This window comes from Chaetura pelagica, unplaced genomic scaffold, assembly GCF_000747805.2.
Source record: "Chaetura pelagica isolate M959 unplaced genomic scaffold, ChaPel_1.0 scaffold108, whole genome shotgun sequence".
Taxonomy (NCBI): domain Eukaryota; kingdom Metazoa; phylum Chordata; class Aves; order Apodiformes; family Apodidae; genus Chaetura; species Chaetura pelagica.
Genome location: NW_009970718.1, coordinates 3,837,425 through 3,858,407, shown reverse-complemented (window position 1 = coordinate 3,858,407; position 20,983 = coordinate 3,837,425). Strand labels below are relative to the sequence as shown.

Genomic DNA, 20,983 nt, shown 5'->3' with positions numbered 1-20,983 from the left:
CTGCAGGTGGAAGTATCATAAAAATTACTCTGTGCAGTGTACCAATATATATACTGAGGTAGAGTCCAGAAAAACATGTATTTCTTTTCACCTGACTTAAAGAGAACCAATATACCAAGTTCTAGCAATTAATTCAGGATTAGAAGTTCTGAGCTATGGCTGCAACTAATAACTACTGAAAATCCCCCTCAAGCCCTTCAGAAAAAATGCTGATATATTGTACTCAGAATAGACTGCAAGACAAAATTTATATATATAAAAAAGTAAAGAGTTAATCAGCTTGGTAAACTAGTTCTCACAATTACCAGTTAATTTAGCATTAAATATGTAACTTTCAGAACGTTTTAAACTCCAACATATAAAGTCAACTTAAAAGACCCACTTTAGCCCTAACTTCACACTGATACTTAGCTGCAAAACCCTTAATGAAATTATTCCAAGATCACAAAGTTGCCCAGATTTGGAAACTTTCACTGTGTTGAAAACTAACAATAACAAGTCAATTGAATAATAATAAAAACCTTATGTAATCAAGGAATTATTTAAAATATTTTTCTCTCTGTATATGCCAAAAATATGTAATATACTGAGGGGGAAAAAAAGTTTTTGGTATTTTTGTCAGTAGACATTGAGGTCTTTAACACCTGGTGAACCAGAAAGATTTAGAGAAAAGAGTATTCCTACTGACCTCTAGGAAGATTTCAGCTGCATGAAATTAGTAATTATTTCATGAAGATATCAGTGACATAGTCATAACTTTAAAATCATAGAATCATAGAACTATACAGGTTGGAAAAGACCCTTGGGATCACCAAGTCAAACCATCATTCCTGGTCTACAAAGTTCTCCCCTAAACCATATCCACCAACACCACATCCAATGACCCTTAAAATATTAGCAAATTCTTTTTTGTTAAAGAAATATGTACATTACAAAAGGAAGGAAAATATTTCAGAGTTACTAAGGCACTGTCCAGCTATAATTTGTGTGACTAATGCTCAGAATATCAAAAGTACTATATATGTTCTTGTTATGTGAAACATTGTTCTAGAGCCATCTTTATTATGTAGACTCCTGAGTAAGTTCAGCAGTCAGCAAATATCTTCCTTATACTACTATATGCTTGAGAGTAAAAAATACACTTAAATGTGGTTGGTTTTTTAATCCTTAAACTAAATATCCTCATTTATGTTAATTAGGTCCCAATTTAAAATCTCCAAACAAGTAAAATCCTATACAATTGTTTAGAATTTTTTACTTACTCGTAACTCAACACTCCAGTACCCACAGGTTTTTTAATCTAACCATTCTTTTCCACTGCATTTTCCTTACCCTTTAATCCAACTTCTTTTCCTTCCCTTGCATCATATATTCAAAGATTTTTTAAAAAGAGAAAAAAAACATATTAGTGCAGCTCCCTTCTAAAGAACTGATATTTTGATGCGTTAAGATGGTCACTTAGAGAGCCTGACCTAAGTAATTACATAAATGTTTTATTCTTTTATTTCCTTCTTTTTATCAGAGATGTAGTTCTTGTCTGCTTTATTATCTGCTACTATTCAAGCTTTATTTAAAAAACAAATAGACAAATCCTTCCACTATCAATGAATTGTTAAACATGCTATAAATGAACATTACATCCCTGAACACACCAATCATACACACACAAAACAATCAGATGTGACAGTTTCCATTTTCCATACTATTTATTTGATAACTTCTTAAATATTTTAAGATAACTTAAAAAAATACGACAAAGGTTTTTAGAAGCATGAAGCTACAGCAGCATAGCCAAACACTGAAGTGTAAAGTCAGAAATGGAATGCCTGTGAAGTAATGCACCACATAATCTTAGGTGTCCCATGACTCCACGCAGACCTCTATTGGTTTCTCAAAATAACTGTGTAGATACCCTATCACAGACACAAAAACAAGGTTTACTGGAATAAAGCACTCACCTCTGATTATGAAAGCTAGAAATCCACGACTTTAAATAATCCAGAAAGTATTTTATTTTTCCAGTCACTGAAGTACTTCTTAAAGGCTGTTTTCAACTATGTACACCTGCATACTGACCAGCATCACTTCCCTATTCTGACCATTCTGAACCCAGAAAATATTAAAGTGACTATGAACAGAGAAAATACCAGTGGCTTATGTTTTCTGACAGGCTAAATTCCAACCTGTACATGTTAGTGATTGGTGTTTCACGATAAACTTAGTAGTGGCTGCTAAAATCCTGAGAAAGAACACAGTTGTGTAGAATTCTGAACTACATGCAAGTCTAATAGCATGTAGGACCACACCAAAGTACCCTGAAGAAGTTTGCTGACTGTAATGAGTGGGGAAGTCGATATTTCATGAGGAAGAGCCACCCTGCAGTAAGACCTAGAAAGACTGGAAGAGTGGGCTAACAAGAACCTTACAAACTTCAACAAGGACTAGCGTAAAGTCTTGCACCTGGGAAAACAATCCAGGAGTGCTGTACAGTCTGGAATCTACTTGGCTGCAAAGCAGCTCCATGGAAAGGGATGTGGAGGTCCCAGTGAACAAGCAGCTCAGTATGAGTCAACAATGTGCTGCTGTGGAAAAGAAACCAACGAAATAATCAAAAGCTGTTGAAATTAAAGAAAAGACAAGGCAAGGAAAAGACACTGTTTTCACCAAGCCCTGAATCAGTTTAATCAAACGTATGATTAAGTCCAATCAATTTAAATGATCAAGAGCTAAACGAGTAGCTCAGAGACAGCCTGACCTTCACTCCTTCTGACCATCCAGTCTCTCACTCTTTGAACTCATTTATCAAACCAAGAGGATTCTAGGCTGGCTTTCCACATTTTCCAACCTGAAGAGGGGTCAGATGAATACTAGAGCTGATGCAGGGGCAACAATCAGTGTACACAGCTGAGGATGGCAAGGAGATGATATGCATGTGCCATTTCTACACTGGCAGAAGCTACACTGCCTTAGTTTGTCTAATGGGACTTTACAAGTGCTGTGAAAATTTCATTTTCTAGTTTATTTGCTGGTGTGAGTCAAAGCTTAAGCTTAACATAAAACACCTTCATTACCAAATAGAAGATTGTCTAATAAAATGCACATGCAGTACTCAAAATAGAGTTTGCAAATTTACTACAATTTTTTAATGCACTTATCCATTATATCAAGAATCAATAACTAAGCATAAAAAATTATAAAAATAAAAGAGAGAGAGCCTTATATACAATGAAAATCCCTGGTGCTCCATACTTCAGAATACTGAAACTCATGCTTTTTATTAAAGCCACGTGCAAAACCTGAACAGTATGAATATTCTTGGTGTGTGTTCCTCTGTTAATACCTATTTTATTACAATGTGTTAAAACAGTTCTGCCAAACACAGAAACTCTAACATTTCAAAATCTAGTTTCCTGCTTCCCTGTCCTAAACCAAACAACTAAACTGTTTCCCGCTCAGCTTAAGAAATATGTGGGGGTTAGAAACAAATGTATGTATAAGTTAAAAGACCCTTGCAAACTGAAATGGTCACTATTTTTCAGTGTTGAAAACTCTCACAAAGTTGTCACAAATATCCTATTAAATATTTCATAGCAAATGGGAATTTAAATGAACCATAAGTGATGATTTTCTCTATGCCAAAGCAAATAGCAACTTCACTTTCTTAAATTCTTAGCTTTTTGTCGAATATTCAATTTACCACTTCATCTCTTCAAAGAAACTCCCACTTTCCTGTCTCACCCTCAACTAATCAAATTTGCAGAGGAAAAAAAAAACCACAAACAAACCAGAATTTTAAAAAGTCCCCAACAATCCCAAAGCATTAGTTATAAAGTCTAAAAAAAACCCCAAACTCACATGACAAATAGAAAGACCTTCCCCACCTCTAACATACACACATTTGTTCCTTTTAAGATAACACTGCTTTACAGTGTGGAGTTTCACTGTCTCTGAATCCATCAGTTTAACAGTACTGTATTAGTGAATTTCAACCATAATAACAAGACCTTAATAGACTGCTTCAGCACGATTCCTTTATGCTGCATAAGTACTGACTGTTTACAGACAGCTGTACAGACCTCAATCCTCCAAACCCTCCTTTTGTTTCCTGCAGAGAGAATGCATGACCCGGAATTTTAGTGTAGACAAGGAGCTTTGTAAATTAGCTTGTAAATGAGCTTTACTCGTCTTAAATTCTAATCCTACTAGTCTGCCATACAGTTCCTATGCAAACAGCAGAACAGTTACCACAAAGACAGCTCTTGCTCTAAAGATACAAATTTAAAACAAGAAATGGAGCTTTTCTATTACTGAAAAATAGTTCTGCAAAAGCTCATAAATTATATCAGAGAGTTACAAAAGACTTATCTCATGTTTCAAAACAACTTAGATCTGTAGCTATAGACTAGAAATGCATACTTGAACACAGAAAAAAAAGTTTAGGAATTCACAATGTCTCCTTAATTTAGTCACATCAACAACATAGGTCTTAACCTTCCAATCTTCTGATTTCAACACCACCCGAACGATTAGACCCTGAAAGATACAGCTAATATGTATGAAAAAGAACTAAAGCAACCAACTGAATGAAGGATCAGAAGAAAATTACTAATGAAACAAGCAGTGTTTATGGGATGTAAAAGTCTCAAAGACATCTGAGGAAAGAACCTATGTACTATATCAAAGTCTTAGTGAGAAAGGAGTAATGATAAAAAACTGCCTTCTGCACTTATATTGAAAGGTGTTCCACACCGTTAGGATGGCATCTTGAACTGCTGTCAGCCCAGTGTACACATGATCCAAAATATTCAAGAAACTGAAATCCACTCCCTCCTTTCAGTTTGGATCACACCTCTATTCTGGGAGGCTTAACTTAAGGGAAAAACAAACAAACAAACACCAAAAAAACCCAAACCAAACACAAACAAAAAACTCCAAACAAAAAACTCCACAGAAAACAAAGCAAAAAACCCAAAACAACAACAAACCAAACCAGAAACGTCATCATCTGTGCCCCTTCCTCCCCCCCAACAATAAAACGCACAGAAATAATAACCTCCCCCAAACCCCAACAAAACACACAGATGGTGAACAGCTAGAACTACAGGATATGCAAAGGGCTGAAATACAGGAAACTACGTGGGCAGCCACAGACATGTAAAGGATGGCTACTTCTTGAAGGGCAAGTGATTTCAATACTTTCTGAAAACTTGGTTCCTTTAAAGATCCCTTGAGATAGAAATCAAAAGATAATATCCCTTTGAAAATCAAATTCACATATTACACATCCTGTTCCTGTGACAGAACTTCAGTAAGTAATTTTGCTGCATTCAGGTCTGTGAGAAAACAAGTTCTATTAATACGGCTAGTATTTTGTCCATTAAAAATGTTCATTTAAATAACAACACAGGTTTTTATTTAGACAAGTCAGCTTCAGGCTTGTTTTCAGATATTTAGGGAAAAAATACTAATAAAAGAAAGTCTACATGAGATACAACTAGTGCCATGCAGAATTTTCTATCAACAGTAGCTCTGAATAGGTTCACAGTATAGTGCAAACTCTCAAACTTGGGTTTGGGGGACATTTCTGATACCTTTTGAATCTATGTCTTGCAAACGTGGAGAATTTGAATTTTAAAAAAATCTAGATTTTTAGATTAAAATGGTATCCAACTGAAAACTTAAGGAGTAGAACACATACTCCCTTAGTATTTGTTAACTTATTTCATGTATTCATATAGAACATCTGGCTTATCTGTATATTTTGCCTCTCCATACCAGGACATGGTATATTTGCCCAATATATATTAAGCAGCAACAACCTTCACAGTTCCTCTACCAATTCCTTATTTTTGCATTCAACTGAAGGACATGCAGGTACATTCCTGCCAGAGCCCTCCATCTGATCTTTCTTGCAACTGTCTTTTTTGCAGCATTGTTAGCATGGGACTGGCAACATTAACTTGTATCACTTGTGTAGCCGAACATCTTACATTACCAAGCCAGACACATTCTTCCTGTTCATTCTCTTGCAACCCCTCTCCCTATTTGCAATTATATAAACATCCTAGATAATCATCAGACAAAATCCTTACAGCAATAAGGATTTCACACTACTCCATATTGCAGTTTGTATCACCCTGTGAATCACTGCATGCTGTCTCCCTTTGCCCTAAAGGTTCTTGCCCTGATCTGAAGGACTAACTAATTCCATGGTGACAATGCTATCCCAACTAGAAGATTTTCAGAACAGGATTCCATGCTTGTGTAAAACAATAAAAGTAACTAAAATATTGAAGGCAGCAGGGGAAAAAAAAAATATTGAAGCTACACATTATTTTAAGATGCTAAATTAAAAAAAAACAAAACAAAACACAACAAACCGCAAAGCTCTTAGGCTTCCGGTAACATTCCTCCCTAATACATGCAGCAGACTGGTACTTGCACTCAGGCATGGTTCACCCTGGTGTACATGTGACTTCTTTACAAGGGTTAACTTAAGAACTTCTGGCTCCAAACAAAAGCTGCAAACTTTTTAAAAAGGTAACATCTTTATCAGACAATCTATTTTAGTCCTATACCATGAACCTGGGCCTTCTACAGTTACTTGAAAATCTGATTTATTTATGAATCCAAATAGCAGGCAGTACTTTAATCACATAGAAGGGCAAAAGCACTTATGCTCACCTCCCTGCTGCTAATGCAGAGTGGAAACTGATGCCATGATCTTGAATGAAACTCCTCCTTAGAACTTAAGAGCTGCTGCTGCTGCAGCTGGCCCCAGGTAATGTCTTAACTCCTCTCATAGTTGTTAGCCTACAAAACACCTGCCCCAAGAGTTAATCCAACAAATTTCCTGGAAGTGCAAAACTCAACACCCTGCTTGAAGGCTCTGCTGAAACTTCTTGCATACACCAACAAGCTGCTTCAAACTTTATTTAGTATCTGAGTGTTGCACCAATGTCATCAGCAGTCTCTTCAGAATTCTTTTCCTTGGCTTCAAGGGCTTCCACGTCAACAGTTACATCCAGTTATTGTCAGAACTGATGCCTGCAGCTGAATCCTTCAAAATAATGTTTATGTGTTTTCCATCTTCACACTGTCTAACTCAGAAACTGTGCATCTCTCATAATGCAGTCAGTGAAACACTCCACTTGTGATTCTCAGCAGTATTTGATTCACTTCTGGCTTACTGTGAATGCCTAATAAGACAGACTGACAAGTCAAGACTTTTAATGCTGTACTTGGCCAACTTGCCAGATGAGTAGAAAACTCCAACAGCTGTGTTTTTCAAACATCTGCTCTGGTGCTCCACTACATGGCAGCAGAATACTGTCCTCCAGCCTGGGCTGGTCTCTCCCAGAATCAAGTTACCATGCAGCCCCATCTAACCATTTGCACCATACCAGGAATTTCACAACTCCAGCCTCCACCCGAACATTCTCACATCAGGTGAGTTGTGAGCAAACCTGGAAGGCCCTGTGCAGTTTAAACTTTGTCAAAGACCTTTGTAGAAATCCACATATAAACGGCAACTGCACACACTAGAATTTAAATGTCTTAACAACATTTTGTAACACAGGTTGTGTGAGACTACATGATAATGGTCCTACTTGTGGTTTGCTTTAAATGTGGTTAAAAAAAAACTCTTAATCCTCCAAGAAGCCTTTGAAAACAGAACAAAACCAAATACATGCTTTCACAAAGTTTTGAATCTTTGAAAGGGCAAGATATATTATTTATTGTTGGGAAAAAAAAGCATCATCAATTCTGCAAATTTCACTTTGTTAGACATTGCAATAATAGAAAAAGATGTCATGCTTCTAAATGAAAAAAAAATCATTCTAGAATCACTAAAAATACATTCTTAATATGGGAGCAACAAGAAGAAAGACATTAAGATACTATTTTATGCTTTCATATTAATAACATTCCAATTTAAAAGGAAAATAATAATTATATGCTAGCCAACCAAAGTGTGTATGCTGGAGTGCAACTTCAAAAGACTGGAGTGATTCCAGGATCACAATACAAGTCTACCAGCAAGTCCAACAGATTCTGGATAAATACACTGCATAACTGAGAACAGGAGAAGAAAACAGGTATTTTGACCATTTCAAAGTTAAGAGGAACTTGTGTTGTTACAGAAGGGGAGGAAGAAAGAAGTCTTAAAATAAAAGGCCGAATTTTCATTCACCATGAAAATGTGTTAGCCAAAATAATAGCTGCAAGTAAATTGAGGTCTCTTTCTACTACATTCCTTTACCTTTCCTCTAACTCTTCTTAAATCCTGTGGCCAAATCTGGCAGAAGGACTGCACAGGAAAGTGTCCACACAGTAAAACCAGTTTATAAAATCTTGAGACAGTTAGACAACTAAATTCTGGTCTATGATGCTGTAACTAACATCAAAAGGTATTGACACCTGTTCCTTTTGAAATTAAGATACTTCACTTCCAGGCTTGCTTTCATTTGTTTTAAATTTAATTTAAACTGAATCCACTTGTGATCCACAGCTGTGGTCCCCAGCTATTTTGCAGGACTAACTCTTCTACTGCATTCTCACTGCTCGCCAAAAACAATTTAAAACCGGCATCACCTCTTACTGCTTCAGCAGCTGTTTCATTAGATCTAATGGGCTTCACATCCAGGAATATCTGAGCTGCACCATTATTAATAGTATTAATTTTCCAGTCTGTATCTGGGAATTAACTTTTCAACAAAGGCAATTCCCAGATGTGTTAATCTTACTAATATTATAGTAATTCTGTTGCCATCTAGGATGACAGCTCATCAAGTCTGTCAAGTATCACAGCAGTCTCAAGTTTAGCTCTTCAAACAAAACATCAGAATCCTCAAGATGTTTTACCATCTCCATAGCATACTTGCAAATTTTAGAAAAACCCCAAAGATTCTCTATTTTGAGAAATAATCTACAGTAACACTTAGATTTTCCCACAGTGCCTGAACACAAGAGTATCTGAATGGCAAAGATGCACTAAAACAAATTATAAATAATCACAGATTCATAGAATGGTTAAGGTTGGAAGGGACCTTAAAGACCATCAGAATCCAACCTCCCTGCTACAAGTAGGGACACCTCACACTGGACTAGGCTGCATAAAACCTCATCCAACCTGGCATTAAGCACCTTCAGAGAGGGAGCACCCACAGACTCCCTGGGCAACCTATTCCTGCACCTTACTACCCTCATGGGGAAGAATTTCCTCCTCATGTCTAACCTAAATCTATCTCCTTTCAGTTTAAAACCATTACCCCTTGTCCTCTCACTGCCCTCTCTGGTGAAAAGCCACTCCCCAGGTTTCCGGTAGGCCCCTTCAGGTACTGGAAGGCTGCTATAAGATCTCCCTGGAGCCTTCTCTTCTCCAGGCTTAATTGGCCCAATGGTACCATGTGTTGGGAATTACTGTGTGCATGCTCAGGAAACGATAACTGAGCACTGTGCAGCTTGCCCAAAGCAAGTCACAGTAAGGTACTGTCACCCACACCAGCCATCTAGTTTCAGGCAGCCACTAAAATCCCAAAGGTCACCACATGCGGGAAGTCTCTGCAATTGTTCTCAGTATTCCTGTATCCATGGCAGAGCTGGTAGTGATACAAGTGAATGTCTCTAAACTGTAAGAGTACTAATAATCCTTTCAACCAAATACTGAATACAGTTTCTTTCAGAAATGGTACGTACAATAAATTTCTCCTATAAAGGCATAAACTAGCAAAGTATCACAATATGTGAATGCTCTCACATCACACACTTATCATTACACACTTACATATTTAAACAAAACACTGTGCTAAACTGGAATTTGTCTCATCTGCAAAGACCTACATGCTTCTTTTCAACCCACAAATACTTACCTTGCATGTTTCTGAAATTTAGGAATACTACACAGATTTCAGACTGCACTGAACAGACAAAAATACTCATGGCACTTAAAATACTAAAAAAATTGTAATACCTCATATTTGCGTATTTCATTAAAACTATGCCAACAGAAATATAGCTTCTGCTTGTTATTTAAACACTCAATGCAAAAACATCTGTAGTTTCTAGAATGAGGCTTCAAAGTTGAGACCCTACACAGGCAAAGTACTATCTTAATTCTTGGAAAATGGTCCTTTCCCCCTGGCCTATTATTAATCCACACTCTGGCACTGCTTTGCTAAGAAGGGACAATACAGTTCCCATAGGAAGGCTGGTAATTAGAAGGATACTATCCAAGAACAGTAACTGTAGGTTCAAATCTCATTAAAACAAAGTCTAGAAACAGGTTTTCTAGATGTTGGCAATGGCTCCAGTCACCACAGTAAACATTTTCACAATACTTCTTCCAGCCTTGTTCACCAGTTATTAAATGAAAGCATATAACACAGAATATATAACAGAATGTACTGATTTCTAATGCTTACAGGCTGTTTCTTACATTACTGAATCAAATAGTCTTTATTAAAAATACATTGCTGTGTAGTACACTCACCTCAAGTAACTATAATTTCATCATTAGATTCTGCAGAATCAGCAATTTTAACAGTAGTGCTTTTCTGCCTTCATCTTAAGAATCAGTCTTTTCCTGCCATTAAATATATTTATAATTTCTCTGCTAATCTGTATTCTACACCTTGACTACATAATCAAATGTACAAGTTTACATGTCCCAATTTATGTAGTAAATCAAACAAAACCATGAAAATTAATTAATTCTTGAACACTTTACCAGATGGATCAAATATTAATTAAAAAAAAAAGTGAGAATAGAAGAAAAAAATCTGATTAAGAGGATCCTGCTGGGGTTCTGTACAATGGGAACATAAATTCTTTAAGCTACATGTGGATAGGAAAATGCTGCCTTGGGAGCAAGTCCCTTCATTATCTCAGGATCTTACCAGAAACCAGTTTGTTTAAGAAGGAAAGGAATCTGGCCTTCACAAAAACATCCAACTTGTAAATATCTGTATGTTTTAAATACACACAAATATATCCAGACTGAAACTAAAATATTAATGACTAATTTTACATATATTGATCATCCAACAATATGCAATTAAAGGCAGAAAGTATCTCAGTGTATTCTGAGAATGGAGCTAAGCTCAAATTTAGAAATGACAATAAAGAGGTAACATACCAATCTAGCCGTCCAAAGTTGTAAAGGCTGCAACATCTACACTTGTGAAATCAACAGGCCATGAGCAATACCCATGCAAGGAAATGAACTGCTTGTACTACCAAATTGTTAGAAATGGGTCTGAAATGATTTCTGTTCATGCCGATTAGTACTCTTTAAAGCAATTTGAGGGCACTGTTCAGAACCCACCCTTGGAGAGAAGACCACTCCCGGAGGTAAATTTGGATATAGCTATCCTGTTTTGGGTCTAAGAGCACAGTCATGAGCCATTTCATGTCAATTAGCCTCAGGCACACTTAATTCACTAATACAAATATAACCAAAAACAACACTGACTGCTACACAGATGGCCTCTGGCTTAACACTAATTCTGATGCAGCATGGGGAAAGCTGAACAATACATGAAGTGTCACTCCTTTGGAGAAGATCTTAAAATTACTAATGACATAATAATCATGAAGAATTTATAAGCATGTTCTTTTTGCCCTGTAACTAATGTAAGGAAAGCCATTAGAACATATACAAAGATAGAAGAGAGAGAACAAACGGGCATGATGAATACAGATGAAGACCAAAGATCAGATTTCCTGTTGGGAAACGCATGTCTCAAGCACTGAAGATAATATTTGCAATTTGCTTTAAAAGCAGAAAGAAGAGGTATTTTGGATATTAGTAGTAGAGGAAAAAAAAAAAATTAAATAAAACAACCCTACATTTATCTAACAAATTACTCCATGAGAATGCTGTTCTGAAATTTGAAATAAAACCACTCAAACTCTAAGATTATTTTAAAAATAAGGAGACAGATACTAAAAATGTGCTGAGCATAATCAAGGAGAAATTCTATTATTTTATAGAAAGGCTAAAAAACAGGAAACAGTATTAACACTATTCAGATCTTAAGTATTGTAAAAGGTTTGGAGGATATTGAGCCCCTGCTGGTGGTCTGGGGTTTAGAGGAGATAAAACCTGATCTTCCACTGTGGATTGACCAGCATTTTCAAATCCTGTATAAACTCAGTAAGGCTTACTGTATTGCTATTATTTTGAATGGAAAAAATTTGTGGGAAGAGAAGTGCTCTGCAATTCACATATGGTGTACCTTTTTAATAGGTAGATAGTAGGTACTTCTAAGTCTAAACAAGTTCATTATGGAAAGCAACAAATTCACATTTTATTTGTATTAAGCAATACATAGCAGAGCAAACAAACATTTTTCTAGTTAAAAATATCTTTATTTTCTCAGAGCTACCTTATACATTGTATATAATTTCTGATTAATACTAAATGCTACCACCAGATTGGACAGGGCTCAGAGCCCTGGTTTTTTAGAAAACCCAGCTATAGCTTCACAATAGTGTACTTCCACAGAAACAAGACCACTTTACGTAAGTTTCCAGCTACTACCAGCATATGGTGCTGATCCCTTTCTTTAAGTACTCAGTATCCTGAAACCAGGCTATCTTGGTGTCATCTAAGCTCTGGACAGATTTGAAAATTCTTCTTCAGGCCACTGCAACCTTTTACCAAGAAGCAGAGCTGATTTTTACAAAAGAGCAAACATTTTCTTCAAGAAATTTGAAATAAATTTGCAGTATTTTCTGCTCACATGTAACATTATGCTTTGCAACAGCTGAGGAGAAAAGTAAATCCTTAAGTAGTATAAAAAACATTCATCTGGAAAGATCATGATACAAGGAACCACAGACAAGCCTTTGCTTTAAGAACTACCTCAGGGTGATCTGACCTTACTGTGATGATGGCACCACTACTAGAACTTAACCTGAATAAAAATGGAAGTCCTCTACAATTCTTCTCAAGAAAACTTACTAAGATGTTTCTTAAGGATTCAACCTTTTAAAGTTTTTATCTGCTACCTGTAAGAAGCTTAAAACCCGTTTAGTAACAAAAGAAATTTGAGGCAAAAAGTACTTTTCTTCCCGTCTCACTTATTCCCCTTCTAAGAATCTCTTGAGCATTGGGTTCTCTTTACATATTCCCTTCTATTAAGTAACCATCAAATGCTCTTTAATCAATGCCATTTTTCATTTCTTTTTCTCTTTTTTAAGAGCTTCTGTAGAAGAGCCTACAGCATTAGGTATTTCAAGCAGCTGTAGCGTGGCATTGCCACTATTCTTTCCGTTTTCAGAATGATAAGAACACCTACAGTGAAACAAGCTCAGGTCTTGCTCATTTCTAGTCCCTAAAATTCAGAAAAGTGACAAGTGAAAAAACTTTCTGGTTCTGCTTGTTTGAAGACTCAGAAATACAGACTTTAAGCTACATTTTTAACTCCTTTAATGAAAATGAAATTACAAAGAAAATAGTTTCCTTTTGTTTCCCCTCTGTTCTAAGGGTTTACAACAGTATCTGTGCACATCAAGAACAGAACACTTTGAAGTGAAAATGCACAGGAACTGTGATTAAATCAATACAGGTATTTATCTTTCCATTTAAACAAAGATTGCTTCTAGATAACCAAGATCGCTTCTAGATAACCAAGATCAAGATCTGATATAATATTTATTCATACCAAAACCCGGCCTTTTTTATAGTGATTTAGTGTCATAACACAATTCTCTGCTTTTATTTTCAATTATGTAAAGGAAGAAAAAAACCCAACATGCTTTATATTTTAAATACCAAAATAGTTAACACATGCTGAGGTGCATTCAGATATTTTATAAAACAAGAAATGGCATAATGTAGGAAGTCAACTGTTTGCAACATTTTTTACTACAAAATTTCTAGTGGAAGTTATGACTTCACTACTAACAGCAGGTTTCTTTTTCTTTGACATCTGCAAGTTTCAAAGAAGTAAACTATAAGTTAAACACCAACATATTCGAACAACAGGTTCTCAAGTATTTATATTGTTTCATAATATAAAAATACTACAATTATTTCAACACGCTAGTATTCTTAGCCTGGTTTCAAGTACACAATCATCTTCCTGAGGTAAAGTACAAGTAGCAAGGAAATGAGCACAATATAAAAATTAGTAAGCTAAAATTACACAGTTCTGAAACTTAGGTTAGGTTAGTTATCTATTTGGTAAGAAATGAGGTGTACTTGAAGCCGGATAGTATTATTGAATAAATCACTTTACTTTAATTACTTTAAATACACATAAGAGTACTTTAGAACTCTTATTTTTAGAAACATTAAAACAACAATAAAAGTACTCCCTATAATTAAAACAGAATCAAAAGAGATGCAGCCCTCAAAATAAAACCAGCTCTGCATAACATGCAAATAAGGTCAACAACAGCACCTTAAAATTCATGTAAGTTGTGGGTCATCTCTTCAGCAAGCTGGTGCTAGCCTACCCGTTTCATTAAACTAGGTCAATTGATAGTTATTGAAAAGTAGGAAAATTACTTAAAACACATGTATGGCCTCCCTGTCATAAACTTAAAATGTTCATGTTTTATATTTTACTACAGTAGCATTAGTTATCATGTTGCGCTTGGTTTCTATGGCAGTAGCCATATCAGTGTATTAACTGGAAGGAAAAAAAAAAAAAAGAAATAATTTATCCTATTTTACACATGTAAGCAGTATTATTTAAGAAACAGGATACAAATAAACCAGTCCATTTGGAAAGAGGAAAGAAATTTCTGTCTCCTATGTTGTTTTTTCATTTCTAAAATAGTATTAATAAAAGAAGCAGAATTTAAAATTGATTCTCAATAACATGCTTTCAAATTTAATCTACACAGCATCTAAACAAGCAGTTATTTCAGAAGATTGTATAGTACGAGTCTTGAAATGCACAAGACACCCTAAACTCAGTCTGCAAATTTAATAGTAAAATAAATATAAAACCAAGAGATCTTGCTTAACAACCACCTCAAAATATATTCCTCCAACTGTATATAAATCAGATTTTTAAGCTATTTTTTTCTAAAACATAAATCAGTCTAAAGCTTAGCTACAAGTTATATTTTTCTTCATTAAAAGTTAAGCTTGTTATTATCTATTCAAAAGATTCAGCTAATAGTAGAGGACATCAGTGAAGTGCATCAGTAAGTTTAATACATGAATAATTGCTTTTTTAAAAAATTATACTGAGAACTTTAAGAAGAAACAGCTAGTTTCTGAGTTTATTTAAAGTTCATAGGTCAGGGTATCTCACCATCCTTTAATAATGCTAACATTTTACTTTTTGCACAGCCATTTTTTCCACTTTCTCTTTCAATAATTTTGGTTTTACTTTTCCTACTTGTTGGCATGAAGTATATCTACTTTATTCAAAACATGCACAGAGTGAGAATTTAAAAGAAAATGAAAACTTGGTTTCCCTTTTATAATTATAAAGAGGAAAAAAAAAATGTAGGCACATAAAAGATACATACTAGCCTTAAGAGGTGCAGTTGTATTTTTGGATCCAAACAAGTAGATGGATGCCAAGTAAAAATTTGACAAGCACATAAACACTGAAGCATCTAAAGACGGTTTGACTGAAAACATGAATAGAAGTTTGTAAATTTTCTAGTAGATAAGGAATGTCTTTCAATATTTTCTAACATAAATCAAGTTTATTTTAAAAAATAATTTAAAACCCCAAATCAAAACAAGACCAAGAAGGTGGGTGGGTGGTAACTGAACTACCTAGTTGCTCAAATAGCTGTACTGATAAACTGTATCCTCCCTACTGGGAAAAGAAATACCATGTTCAGGCACACAATCAGTACAGAAACTAATGGAGCAACTGCAGAAGCCATCATCCTCTACTGGAAATTAGCATGCCCAAATATCTCCTAAAGAAATCCGATTCTGCTTCAGGCAAAATTAGGCAGGTTAGCTCAACCACTAATTTAAACTAACTTGGCTTATTTTGCCTGCAGAAGAGCAGTTAATGATCCTCATAAACTACTCATCCACCTCTGCCACAACAATTCTGAGTCCTACAGAAGGCAGCAGCAAACAGCTGAGAGCAGTGAAGTTTTACATTGTTAACTACTGTTTTTAAAAAGTCAGTTGTATAACACTAACACCTGAAATGAATTGGCTGATGTTGTACTGACACTAACAAGGTGTTTACACAGGATTCCCTGTGTTAGCCTGGGTTGTAGAGGTAGCAGTACCAGCTGCTAAGGGGTAATGATCAACCAGGGCAGATTAGACTACTCATGTCAGATTCCAATAACGTCTGTCTGTGCCCTCAGACGAAAGGCTATCTTGTGATTCCTAACTACTATCACAAACAGCTTTAGTTACATTTTAAGAGACAGTTGGTTTAACAGTGATGTTTCTTGACTAGTCTCAAATCAGTGTCTTACACAAGCTGTGCTGCATTAACCTTGACCAATGTGAACACAGAGTAGAGCCCATATCCAGTTTTAGCATTACTTGTGCAAGCTGCCCTCGTCTTCACCACCAAAGAAATATGCAACTGAGTTGTTTCTGTTTGTGGTTTTTTTTTCCTTTTGGTTTTTTAAATGAACCAGAGGCTCCAATTCCAAACTCCTAAATTATCTGAACATTTATGCTGGGTAGCTTCCTTTGGGAAATTATATGGAAAGTATTATTAAACATTTTTTAAAGTTGTAAGCTCCCTGGAGCAGGGGCATACCAGATGAATTACAACAAACTTAGGCAAGTAACTGACTACATTTTTAGACATCAAGTTTTTACAACATGTGGGTAACTTCAAAACTACATGCTGTCAACATTATAGGGAAGACACTGTTTTTAAAAAGGAAATAAAGTACCTTTAGAAGTGTATGTATAAAGTTATATCTTATCTAAACAATCACACGTGTTTTGTCATGCTATACTAAACACAGAAAGAATTTGAAACAAAATTAGAGGGGATTTAAGACTGTAAAAAACACTTGAGATACTGTGAGAGGACACCGATTTAGGAGGTAATATGAAGACTGGTAGAGCTCTATGATCTTTCTCTTAAACTCACTGGGAAGAAAGAAGATCAGGGAAAAAAAAATTAAAATGAAGTTTCCTGAAGTCAGAAAAAAAATACAGTAAATCACATCAAACATAAGGATAAAGCACATGTCAGCCAAAGAGGAGAGGACAGGGAAAGCCTCAGCAAGAAGGCTGCTGACAATGTGCACAGTGGCAGTAAAGGCAGGCCAGGCTGACTCTCAAACCTTAGTGTGTGGTTTGGCAACAGTATGTGCAGCAGCTGACCCTGTCAGAAAGCACAAGGATATTTTTTTTCAGGGTACAGATTAATAGGAAATGAGGGTGAAAACAAAATTAAATGCAAGGAGAAAGATTATAAATTGTAACAGATGATGGAGAGAAAGCTGGAGAAAAAGCCTGCTAATTTCCCTCCCAGCAACTTGAAGATATGACAATAACAGCATAATAAAGTTGTTAGATGGAGGTGAGTAGCACATTCCAGCTTGTCTTCCCAGCCCACTAATGGTTGCTCTCTAAACATGAAGAATTAGTTCCATTCCACTAGAAAAAACTGTGAAAGGTAAAAGGAAAAATAAATACTAAAACGGCAGTCATATTAAAACTCTGCTTTTCCATGGGCCAGCTGCCTTCGCCCAAGTTTTTTTTTTTTGCTTTTAAGTGACATCTGTAAAAAGGAGACAGTGATACAAAGCACTTTGCAATGTACAGAGGTCCTAAAAAAGCTAGGTAGTGCACAACTGGAATAGCTAATTGAACATAAATCTACATGATAAAAATTAACTTTCAGATCTTTTCAGATTCGGAAAACTAGAAAACAGACTGATGACAAAAAGTTAACCATTATTTCAAGTAGCTTTTATCAAATCCTGCGCTCTTCCAGACTATCAGATTCAGTAATATCAAAGGTACACAGTTTCATAAGTAACTTTTCATCAGTAGTATCCTTGTACACAGTTGCTCACCATCCCCAACACTTCTGCCTTGCCCTGCAGTCCCCAGCACAGCCTTCTGCCACCTGGCATCGTAAAGCATTTATGGGATATGCAGCAAACATGATTAAGCTAAGAAATTTCTGAGTTGCTTAAAATAATTACTATGGAGCAACAGAACATCTGCCAGCATATTCTTTCTATACTTTCTCCTATTCCAGAAAGGGCAGAAGGGAGGGCCAAAGGATTTCTGGAAACCTTTCTTTAGCCTACTATCTATGATTTCAAGCTTGTATTATCCTCAAGATTTTTAAGTAAAATAAATTCAAAGTTTAAAGTGTAAACAAGATGAAAATACATCACTTAATTTCAGGTTTACTATTGCTGACTGAAATTAGGAAGTGATTAAAATCAACTTCTGTAATTTCGTGATGCAATAAAAAAACCCTGTTACAGCAGTGATTACATCATCTCTGCACTGTTGCTGCCTACAGCTTAAGAACACTGTTAGTCCAAAACTGTATTAAAAAGCCTAAAACTTCAGCTGCTCTACTTTTAGCCATGAATACATTAAAATTATGTAGTATTATGAAATACTAATACTCATTTAAAAAATAAAAAAACCTGTGAATATTACAAAGGTAGATTTCAGTTGCTATTTTACAAACACATCAATGAAATGGCCTTAATTTTCTGAGGTAAGATGGAGCACAGTGAATAAATTTACTCTTCACTAATAATGCAAAAAGATGTAAAATACGGTGTACTATTGTAATATACAGTTAAATGCAATTACAAGAGCTTCAAATTTGTTTGACCTCACACTGGGCTAGGTTAAAAAAAAAAAAAAAGCCTTTTCAAGAACAAAAAAAAGCAGGCAACAACTTCTGTTCAGTAAAAAGTTTGAATTACAAGCATGCCACAGAACACAGCCCCTACCACGAAGTTACATTGAAGACATCCACATTTCTCCAAAGTGTCAAACTTGTTTTTACTACTAGATCCGTATCTGTAGGAATCAGCAGAAAAATAGGAAGATAGATCTGTACCATACCTCTAACTTCCCTGTCTTGGAATTCCAACACTTTGAGACTTGACTACTCTACTGCTAGATCGGCTCTTTTTTAATTAGGGTTGTAAACTGCGATGTTCACAAATTGTGCTACAATATTAGGCACATTGTGCTCTAACACTTTCATGCAGGTTTGTCAGATACTGACTGACCTAAGTTTTAGCCTTAAACTGAGAAAACCAACATAAGGTGCTGACATTTACCAACAGATAAAAATCAGCAAATTGAAGCTGTCACCACCCAGCCGCCTGCTCCTCCCTTTTGATAAAGGTGTCTGTTCCTAAATGAAGGCATCTGATGCACTCCGGAATCAGCTCATGAATCACTGCTGCTCTCAGCCCAGGATATTCAAGGAAGAAGACAATTTTACTTGAAAATAGGTGGCTCAAGAGCTTACTCATATGCACATCTGAGATGACCACTTGGAAAGTGGAACAAACATAATATAATAGCTTCTTAACAGCATTACCTTCAGCCAGCTGATTTCTATTACTATGTGTCTGCCAGAACCAATTGCCTCTGAAATCTTCTCAGAAAAGACCCTACTACACCCATTCAAACAGTAGGCAAGCAACATGGTTTGCTTTTATGCAGATTATAGGTGTTACACCACACATCTGTTATGTGACTATTCAATTAGTGTAACTTTTTTAATTACTTGAGCAAGAATAAAGCTCATTCAAGAAATAACAACTGTGGAGAGTATCAGTATCAGGAAATCCAAGGGAGGTTGGGGGGGAGCAGTGTAGCAGCTTAGGTTTTCCACCATAGCGTGTCTACACAACTATACACAGGGCTGCATCAGCAACATACAGAACAGTTCACTTCGGACTATGGCACTGGCAAGCGAGGGAGGAGTAGCAAGACAAGCCAACCAGCTTATAAAAGCATGATTAGGATCCAATCTAGATTTATCGCATAACTTTGTCAAATAACTTCAGTGTGACACATATTTACACTGGCTTTTTTTCCTACTGGGGGGTGGTGAGTTGGTTTTGGTTTTAATGATTGCATTTATTTTTAATTGCCAAGGCAACAACATTAGAGCTCCCAAATGGATGCTATTTTAAAAAAAATAATTTATAGACATGTATTTATTCCTCCTGACCCTCACTTCATAGGGCCTTAAAAGGCTCATACCACTTTAACTGTTTTATTGCAATTACCCTCGCAACTAAAAGATGGCAGAAACTAGAATATTACTTGAATAAAACTCAATTTAGTTACATTTTGTCTTTAAATCGTTCTAAAAATATTTTATTTGGATTCAAATATAGGATTTGGAATGTAGGCATTCCTTTAATGTCATGGAAACATTTAATCAGGTTTCATTTTAATCAGGTTTTCTAATGTCTCACTATTTTAAGATCCATCCCTTACATAGCTTGGCTTCATTAATTAAAAACAAAACCCCTAATACATGCTAGGAGTTTATATGCAAATTGGTAGACAGTGAAAATTAAGCTGTACCTCAACTTACAAAAACAGCCGAAAAGAAAAAAATCATTGTTTTTTCCTCAATATGGTGTTACTCTGATTTAATTATTACTTCATAGCCAAAAAAATGCAGCAAAACCATTTATTCTCCCTAGTGAAAAAGTAATTAAGACATAAGTAGCTAATAAAGCTTATTATCTTCTACACTCCTAAACAAAGAAAAAAACACACTAAAACCAAAACCAAACAAAAAAACCCCACAACAAAAAAACCAAACAAAATAAAACCAGCCTCACAACCACAGTTTCAAAAAATAATTAATTAAAAATACGACAAATATATTTGATTAAGCAATCAACAAATAAACATTTCCTTCATTAGCTGTTCAATGGAAGAACTGTTAAAAAACAGTCTTGATTATGTTTGGAGTTCAAGCAAAAATAAAAACACTCCGAGTGCAGAAATCCATACTGAAAAATGACAGAGGTTTTTTTCCCTCCCCTCCCCGCCCCCCCC

General features: G+C 35.6%; 1 protein-coding gene across 1 annotated transcript in view; it reads right to left on the bottom strand.

Annotated features, from left to right (window-relative positions):
- ARID2 (AT rich interactive domain 2 (ARID, RFX-like)) overlaps nucleotides 1-20,983 on the bottom strand; it is a 102,338-nt gene that overhangs the window by 43,525 nt on the left and 37,830 nt on the right. The gene's annotated exons all lie outside the window — the stretch shown is intronic.